This window comes from Pseudochaenichthys georgianus, chromosome 17, assembly GCF_902827115.2.
Source record: "Pseudochaenichthys georgianus chromosome 17, fPseGeo1.2, whole genome shotgun sequence".
NCBI lineage: Eukaryota > Metazoa > Chordata > Actinopteri > Perciformes > Channichthyidae > Pseudochaenichthys > Pseudochaenichthys georgianus.
In genome coordinates this window covers 14,338,044-14,348,012 of record NC_047519.1, presented here as the reverse complement: position 1 = coordinate 14,348,012, position 9,969 = coordinate 14,338,044, and the positions used below count along the sequence as shown (strand labels likewise).

General features: G+C 44.9%; 1 long non-coding RNA gene across 1 annotated transcript; it reads right to left on the bottom strand.

The window, feature by feature from the left end:
* Positions 1–3,264: 3,264 nt before the first annotated feature.
* On the bottom strand, positions 3,265–4,366 carry LOC139435627 (uncharacterized). The gene is made up of 2 exons (XR_011644846.1): positions 4,016–4,366; positions 3,265–3,400 (listed from the first exon to the last, which is right to left on the bottom strand). It is a non-coding gene; the product is annotated as an uncharacterized lncRNA (long non-coding RNA).
* Between the last annotated feature and the right edge of the window lie 5,603 nt (positions 4,367–9,969).

Sequence of the window (9,969 nt, the reverse complement as noted above, 5' to 3'; positions counted from 1 at the left end):
TGTGTGTATTTATTGCTAAGCTAGCGGCTAAGCTAGCTGGACGCTACGGAGCCCAGCTATCCGCCCTCTGAAGCTTTTAGTGCCGACAGGGGGAGGAGAATGTCCCGCTAACGCTGTGTGTGTTTTTCACATTAGCGGGACGCTATGGAGCTCAGGTATCCACCATCTGAAGCTGTTAGGGCCGACAGGGGGAGGAGAATACAAAGATGTGTGTATTTATCGCTAAGCTAGCTGGACGCTACGGTTCAGGTATCCGTCCTCTTTATTGCGGACAGGTTGAGGAGGATGTCCCGCTTCTCTGTGTGTGTGTGTGTGTGTGTGTGTGTGTGTGTGTGTGTGTGTGTGTGTGTGTGTGTGTGTGTGTGTGTGTGTGTGTGTGTGTGTGTGTGTGTGTGTGTGTGTGTGTGTGTGTGTGTGTGTGTGTGTGTGTGTGTGTGTGTGTGTGTGTGTGTGTGTGTGTGTGTGTGTGTGTGTGTCGGAGCTCAGGCTCTGATTACAGTAGCTACACTGTAGGAAACAGTTCTGAACTGTTTCCGCCAGTTCTTTAAGTTCGTCGTTCGCGAAAAGCGAACGAATCGTTTTGTGGGAGGAATCAGTTCATCTCGTTCACTTCAAAGATTCGTTCAAAAAGAACGAATCGTTCGCGAACGACCCATCACTAGTAGCTTAACCCCTGCCTGCCTGCCTGCAGGAGGGGTTGTGGTTGAAGCCAGAATGGGTAAAGCTTCGCTTGCGATGAGGACCGTTCCGCGTGAAGCCGGAAGCGCCGCATTTGAGCCAGTGATGCCCTCTCGGGAGACTGAAGGCGTGCGTCAATTGTTTGCGTGAAGAAGCCCATTTCCATTAAGCCCGGAGGAACTTCCGTGGAGCCCGATTTCCTTGTTTTTTCCTCCCGCGTCCGGGTTTGCGGGGCGGCCGGCTGGACCCGCTAGCCGAACTGGGGAACGCCGTCTGTAGCTTAATCCGCCAGACTGCGGAGCTGATGAATAATGCCTGGAGCTGGGACGAAGCTCTGCTGCTGCTTGCGCGTTGACGCCTGAAAGACAGCTGATAGCAAAGGGGAGAGCATATATAGAGGGTTTAACAGGTGCGATAATTAGGCTTGTGAATGGAGGGAAGTGATATGTTGGCTGAGGAGTGGCGCTCCCTGTCATCCAGTGGAGGGAGCGAGTATTGCCATGACGAGCAATACGGAGTGTTAGGTCTTCCTGTCTGAACTTGCGCTCAGCTTCATTTAGCTGAGATTCTTCCCGTTAAGTGGGTGACACATTACATTACATGTTACTTGTTAGCAGGGGTTAAGTTGGGATTTGATATGTGGGGGGGCTGTGTTTTTTTTGGGGGGGGAGCAATATATGATGCCCAATCCTAAAGCAACTGCTCCTGTATTAGATGCACTATTTCATGCCACCAATCAAGAAAGTAAACATAGAAAGTATGTCAAATAGACCGTCTTTTTATTTGCATTATTTAACTGGAATGAATTTACATTTGAAATTATTAATATATACACAAACGTTTTTCACAAATTACAGACCTTTAAATTGCCATTTTAAGTCAACATTTATCTGCACACTTACTCAAAAACATTCAAAAACAACTATGTGAGTACAGAGCCATATTATCTGAATTGATTGAGGAATGAAAGTCCACATCAATATAAGCAGTTCAACAACATTACTGTATGTACGACCAGCTACTTCATCAAATCCCCGATGGGCTGATAGGGAGAAGCCTGTGTAGTCGTGCATCTTTGTCTACAGGCTAAATGGTCTGCAGACCTTCTGGTAGCTACCCACTTCCTCACATATTTTGTGGGGTCCCAAGAGGTAAGAGGAGGTCCAACCATTTGAATGAACATTAGAGCAGAGACATTTTGAGTTTTCAGTTGTGAGCGCATTGATGTTACAACTGCATTCATTTCTGAGAAACCCCTCTGACACTCTGCATTGCTCACAGCAATGGTTCACTTCATTCTTAAGCTTTAGAAGGGACATGTGCATCGGCACACTGGCATTCTCCTTAAAATCCTTAAAGTAAATATAGGATAATTAACAAAGGAACTTATGGTGAATAAATAAAAGATACAAATGGCTTTGACACGCGAAGTAGCAGTGATGTCTTGCATACCTTTTAAAGAAGTCTGTAAGTTTCCTCCTTTTTGCTTCACTCATTTCTGCATCATGCCTTACTTTAAACTCTGAAACTTTCAAAGAGAAAGGAAATAAATATATGCATATCTCAGCTTTATGCACTCACATACATAGCATCAGGCTGGGTCCAGTTATTTCAAGAGAGGGGTACAATAAAAGCGGGTTAAATTGACAAAGACAGTATAAAGTAATTTTGTAAAATAAACATAAAATACAATAATTGGTATTTGTTTTGGTAAATTTAAGTGACAATTTAATTAAAAAACATAAACAGTATTTGCTTTTATAAGGTAATGAACAGTTTAATCTCCACTGTACATCCGGGTCTCTGATTTGATTTAATTCCAATAAATCGTGATATTGTAAACTTTTTTTGGAGGGGAGCCATAGGGGGGGCACTGGCCCCTGTTTATTAGGATTAGTGTGAACAACTAGTTCAAAAACTAGTACATGTTAGGCTAACAGTGCCTTGGTTAAAGAGCCTGTTGTTTATTTATAGCTTTGAATTCTTTAAAACCAATATTATCTTCTTAAACTTGTATGGTAGTCAGGAGCATCACTTTCTAATGTTTATTGATATATTTAGAGGGAGGGGATCTAAAGTAATGCTTTAAAACTCAGATTAGATTAATTTCTACCATTTTCTTAAATTCATGGTAGTTTCAGTAATCCCATGGTAATTGAGGACACAAGTTATCTAAATGACTAATGTCATCTTTATGGCTTTCAGAAAGGACAGGAGACCGACAGGTGACTATCAAAGGACTAGCAGCAGCAGCATGATGATGATGTTAAATGTGTTGTTTTAGGAACATCCATTGCAAATACATGGAATTCAATAAACATTGAATAGCATATCATGCAGTTTGTCTGTGCCTTTTCCTCCGTGTTGTCCTGGTTTGCTGTGCTGCCTCCTAGTCGCCACCATGGTTTGCTGTGCTGCCTGGGGATGCTCCAATCGCTCAGAGAAAGGAGTACGAATGTACGGCTTCCCCACTGACATAGAGCGGAGGAAGCAGGAGCAATTTCACGACCAACAGCAAAAAAATATGTGATTTATATACAAACACTGCATTTGCACTTTTTCACAAAACGAAAACCACACCATTGGGAAAGCTTAATGTTTTGTTTAATACAAAAAAAACAGGGAAAGGCTTGAAAAACACTGAGAGTTGAGACTCAGGGTGCAGGGTGAGGGTCTCAGTGCAGGTATTCAGGCTCCATTGAATCCCCCTCTGGTTCTTGTGCTGAAAGAGGGAGTAACAGACAGGAGAAAGGGTTATACAAACCTATATAGCACACCTATTGGATGGGAAATTGCCTTGGGGAGATAAGGTGTGGTCTCTGTTCCCAACTGAAGTTATGGAACTTTATTATTTGTGAGTTTAACAAAGTATGACAAATGGCATCAGTAACAGATGTGATATGAATTTATATAAAGTTGTCTCACATTCTTGGTCATATTTTATATACAGTATGTAATGAGTATAACATGTCCAGTAAGTATAAAGTGTTTCCTAATACTGTGTATTCAACCACTATGGAATATGTATGTGGGCAGACAAAACTGAGTTGTTCTGTGTGTGAAGTAACCTCAAGTCACTCGTTTGTCAAGACAAAAAAGGGCAAGACTAGGCTGAGAGCAGAGGCTATACCCACCATCTTCGTGCATTGCCCTGTGGTCAAAAAGAGAAGGGCCCCTGTATCTACAAAGCCCATAGCTCATGATCACAGTGATAGTGTGAAAGGTGACACAGGTATAATAAGTATGAACTCTTAGTAACAAAAGTAATATTTCTTATTTTTAAGTGGTATAATATTTTAAATGTTCGAACATTTACAGTGCCATGTCTTCTACTTACATTAGTCTCAAAGATTGAAGGAAGAAGGGAAGGGATCACTGCCCTCCACCTGCCAGCACCCAGCCAGAGGAGCGCAAACAACAAAAACAAGCAAGGTGTCCCGTCATGTACCTGGAAGTTTGGGTTGGCAAAATGGAGTAAGAGAGGGACTTGAAAAACCTTGGTGGCTCTCTACTCATGTTGTTACAGTTGTCTTGGTTACAGCTCTCAAGTTTTTTTTGGTGCCATTTCCACATCTTTAGAAAATATGAAAAAATTGAAGTGAAATCAACCTCTTCTCTGGAGAACACACTTTGATTTCTCTGTCTTGTGAGTTTGCAGTCTTGCAGTTTTGCTCCTCCACCTGTAACATCACTGCCATACAGTAGGTTAGTAACAAGATTACTTATATAATACAGTGATAGAATACATGTTTAGTATGCTTACTTATATAAAACAGTAGTATTAAACTTACCTTGTGTTTTCACTCTCACTTAAGTCCCTCTCCCTTTGCCATCAATCCAAAATCAGCTGAGCTGCAACATTATACAGACAGGTAATAATCAACATAATCACAAGGACACAATATGGCTCTGCTAAAAACACTCACTCTTACACGCACCAAAGTTATATTTATCTAATATTTAACTCCCTCCACCCCCGCATACAATCCAGTTTAGAAGCCCCTCTTCTCTAATTCAACAACGTTGGACGAAATGACATTAAGAGAACGGAATTTACAATTGAAAGGCTGTTCAACGTGTGTTGCTAACTTGCTTCGGTATCCTAGCTTGATCTGTTATCTGTAAACGTTCCCTAAATCTACTAATTTAGGGATAATCCACTGACATCCTTTAATACACATGTTCATTTGAATCAGATGTACTGATAATATCCGCAATATAAATCTTTAAACTTCTTCTTACCTTTAAAAGTCCGTCACGAACGGTCTATTATGCTGCAACTCCACAGCTCTGCCAGCCTTGGCGCTAACTTCCGGGGAACGATTGAGAGGCTCCACGATCCGCAATTGCTGTAAAAAAGTGGTCCATTGGAGTGAACGGAGATGTCGTAACTCTTCTATTATATGGCTCTGCGACAAACTATAGCTGGTCGCAGAGATCTGCTATTCTAAAGTAAAGTCAACAATATCGACCATTGGCTGGTGTCTTTCTCTTAGTTTAAGAAACGCTTGATTTGATCAAAAGTTAGTTAAAACAAAAAAAACGTTATTTAACTTAATGGTAGTCGAACGTAAAACCAGAATATCAGACGAATTCATGTTAAGAAACCTGTCAGCGTATTACCTATTTTTCTCCACACTTTTTCCCGGATTCACCTGTCACTCTGCTGGCTGTCTGTGTCGCGTCATCTTATTTATGTTCCCAATAGCTAGAAAGAGTGTTTTATTGATTTTTCCAATTATTAAGAACCTTAAACATATAGAAAGAAAGGTTTTAACATGTATATATTTTTTGTGTAGACATATGATATAGGCATGCTGCATACATTGTTAAAATATGCGAGGGGCATGACGTCAGAGCATTTTCCTATGTGCCGGTGCTTAGCCCCGGACAGCCCCGGCCCAATTTAACCCCTGCTTGTTAGACGCTTTTATCCAAAGCGACTTACATACTCAATACTGTGAGCAATCCCCACAGGAGCAATTTGGGGTGAAGTGTCTTGCCCAGGGACACAACGACATGCTGACTGCAGTGTTTGAACCTGTGCTCCCCTGATCCGAACACCAACGCTCTATCCACTGCGCCACACGCCTCCCTGACACATTAATAGGTTTTTAAATGTTAAGAAGCCCTGAGACACAGTTTCGTGCGGGGGCCTCCGGGTTGAACAGATTAAAGAGATTACGAAATGAAGGACAATACTGTTCTTATTACGATAATATACACTATTATTAATGGAAAATCATTTGCCTTTAATGACAATGATACCTCTGTGACGAACCAGCACCTTACCGTGGTAGAGAGGTTTGTGTGCCCTGATGAACCTGGGGGCTGTGTTGTCTGGAACCTTGTGTTCCTGGTAGGGTCTCCCATGGCAAATTGGTCTCAGGAAGGGGCCAGACTAAGATTGGTTCGAAAGACGACACAGGAAGTGAGGATACCCGGCCCGGAGGAAGCCTGGGGTCCCCTTCTGGAGCCAGGTCCAGAAGGAGGACTCGTCGGCGAGCGTCTGGTGGCCGGCTTGCCACGGAGCCCGGCCGGGCCCAGCCAGAAAAGGCAACGTGGGCAACACCTCCGCTTCTTCATCCCGTGGGCCCACCACCTACGGGAAACAGCGATGGGGTCGGGTGCGCTGCCAGAAGGGTGGGCAGTGAAAGCAGAGGGTCTCGACGGACCAGACCCGGGCGACAGAAGCTGGCTTTGGGGACGTGGAACGTCAGCTCTCTGGGGGGGAAGGAGCCGGAGCTTGTGCGGGAGGTGGAGCGGTACCAGTTGGATCTGGTTGGGCTCACCTCTACGCACAGCGTCGGCTCTGGAACCTTACTTCTGGATAGGGGTTGGACTCTATTCTTCTCCGGAGTTGCTCAAGGTGTGAGGCGCCGGGCGGGTGTGGGGATACTCACAAGTCCCCGGTTAGGTGCTTCGTTGTTGGAGTTTACCCCAGTGGACGAGAGGGTCGCCTCCTTATGCCTGCGGGTTATGGGGGGGGGGGGGAAACTCTGACTGTTGTGTGTGCTTATGCCCCAAACAGCAGTTCAGAGTATACGGCCTTCTTGTAGACCCTGGAAAGAGTCCTGTATGAGGCTCCTGAAGGGGACTCCTTAGTCTTGCTGGGAGACTTCAACGCACATGTGGGCAATAATGGAGACACTTGGAGGGGCGTGATTGGGAGGAACAGCCCCCCTGATCTGAACCGGAGTGGCGGTTTGTTACTGGACTTCTGTGCTAGTCATGGATTGGCCATAACAAATACCATGTTCGAACATAAGGATGCTCATAAGTGTACGTGGTACCAGAGCACCCTAGGCAGAAGGTCCATGATCGATTTCGTTATTGTATCATCGGACCTGAGACCGTATGTTTTGGACACTCGGGTAAAGAGAGGGGCGGAGTTGTCAACTGATCACCATCTGGTGGTGAGTTGGGTCGAGTGGCGGGGGAAGCCTCTGGATAGACCTGGTAAGCCCAAACGTGTAGTTTGGGTGAACTGGGAACGTCTGGAGGAGGCCCAACTTCAGGAGGCCTTCAACTCACACCTCCGGCGGAGCTTTTCGGGCATTCCTGTGGAGGTTGGGGACATTGAACCAGAGTGGGCGGTGTTCAAAGCCTCTATTGCCGAAGCGGGGAGCTGTGGTCTCAAGGTCTTAGGTGCCTCTAGGGGCGGTAACTCTCGAACCTCCTGGTGGACACCGGTGGTCAGGGAAGCCGTCCAACTGAAGAAGGAGGCCTTCAGGGATTTGTTATCCCGGGGGACTCCCGAAGGGCAGCAGCCTCAGCCGTGGCCGAGGCAAAGCAGCGGGTGTGGGAGAAGTTCGGAGAAGACATGGAAAAGGACTTTCGGGCGGCACCAAAGTTGTTCTGGAAAACTGTCCGACACCTCAGGAGGGGGAAGCAGGGAACCATCCAAGCTGTGTACAGTAAGGATGGGACGTTGTTGACCTCAACTGATGGAATGTTAGGGCGTTGGAAGGAACACTTTGAGGAACTCCTGAACCCGACAACTCCGCCCTTTATGTTAGAGGCAGAGCTGGAGTATGATGGGGATCAACACCAACTTGGAGACTTGGAGAAGGCGTATGACCGAGTTCCCAGGGAGTTACTGTGGGAGGTGCTGCGGGAGTATGGGGTGAGGGGGTCTCTACTCAGGGCCATCCAATCTCTGTACTCCCAAAGCGAGAACTGTGTCCGGGTCCTCTGCAGTAAATCGGACCCATTTCCGGTGAGGGTTGGCCTCCGCCAGGGCTGCGCTTTGTCACCAATCCTGTTTGTAATATACATGGATAGGATTTTGAGGCGTAGTCGTGGGGGAGGGGGTCTGCAGTTTGGTGAACTATGGATTGCACCACTGCTTTTTGCAGATTATGTGGTTCTAATGGCTTCATCGGTCTGCGACCTTCAGCACTCACTGGATCGGTTCGCCACCGAGTGTGAAGCGGCTGGGATGAGGATCAGCACCTCCAAAGTAGGGAATGAGTCCTTACCCCAAGTGAAGGAGTTCAAGTATCTCGGGGTTTGTTCTCGAGTGAGGGAACAATGGAGTGTGAGATGGGCCGGAGAATCGGAGCAGCGGGAGCGGTACTGCAGTCACTTTACCGCACAGTTGTGACGGCTCATTTTCGTTCCTACCCTCACCTATGGTCATGAAGGATGGGTCATGACTGAAAGAACGAGATTGCGGATACAAGCGGCCGAGATGGGTTTTCTCCGCAGGGTGGCTGGTGTCTCCCTTAGGGATAAGGTGAGAAGTTCAGTCATCCGGGAGGGACTCGGAGTTGAACAGTTCCTCCTTCGCGTCGAAAGGAGCCAGTTGAGGTGGTTCAGGCACCTAGTAAGGATACCACCTGGGCGCCTCCCTAGGGAGGTGTTCCAGGCACATCCAGCTGGGAAGAGACCAAGGGGTAGACCTAGGACCAGGCGGAGGAATTATATCTCTTCGCTGGCCTGGGAACGCCTTGGGATCCCGGTCAGAGCTGGTTGATGTGGCCAGGGAAAATAAAGTTTGTGGCTCTCTGCTGGAACTGCTACCCCCGCGACCCGACCACGGATAAGCGGGAGAAGATGGGTGGCTGGATGGACAATATGCCCGTTAGATCATGCGGGCGAGTCTAACGTGGTGGAACCATACCAGTTTGAGCCACAGTATTCAAGTAGCGGTAGAAATACAGACTGGAGCGAACATGGGGATGATGATCCTGGATTTGGCGGAGATCCGGTGCGGCAACAGGAAACAGACTGGTATATACATTTGACTTTAATTCATAGAGATTTTCAATAAATAGTAAATCAATAATAATACATCGTAATGTAGCAGGCACACTTGGCTCAGGCAACAGAACACAGACTGGTATATACATTTGACCATAATTCATAGAGATTCTCAATAAATAATAATAACTCTTTAGCTCTTAAAGCTTACATCAATTTAGCTGGTCAGGCTGGTGTAAATTGACCAGCCAGTAGATATTAGGCTAGAATGGTTGGCTGGTTTAGAGGACTTTTGGACACTTTAGCTGGCCAGGATGGCTGGTTTATCCATCTATCACCAACTTATGTTTAATAATAGTATTAAATACACCATGCTGGGAGCTTACCAGGATTCCAGGTGACCAGCATACATTAAATACTGGTATGATTATTTAAACAAGAGAACATAAATATATTACAAAGATTCATTGTGTCATGTCTTCTGATATCTACCAAAATAAAGACATTGTATAGTGTTCATTACAGTATTTTTAATTGAATAAATAGCTAGTTAATATAATAAAATACACAGTACATTACATTGCATTTAGCTGACGCTTTTATCCAAAGTGACTTACAATAAGTGCATTCGATCAACAAGATACAAACTTGAAGAAAACAGAATCATATAAGTACATGAGGTTTCATAGAGCTAACACATTTCAAGTGCTACTAACAATACAATAATTATACAAATAACAACCAACCTACAAATCAAGCTACAGTGTATACATCAAAAATAAATATATTATCTAAAACCGGTGCATTTGATTTAAAATAAAATTAATACATAGAATTCAATATTTAAGTGGTAACAAAAACAGTAACACTATGATAAGAAAAAGGCAACAAAGAAAGTGTTTTTGGCTTTTCCTTGTTCATGTCCATAATGTTTCCTGTTGTGTAGCGTCCAGCCTTTCCCAATCTGGCCTGCATTTCTGTCTGCTTGAAGCAAACTGAAAATAAATGTACAGATATAAGTACACTGTAAAAAGAAAACTTGACATTTACGTTAACATTTGGGCTGCTGTGGTTGCCAGAACTTGA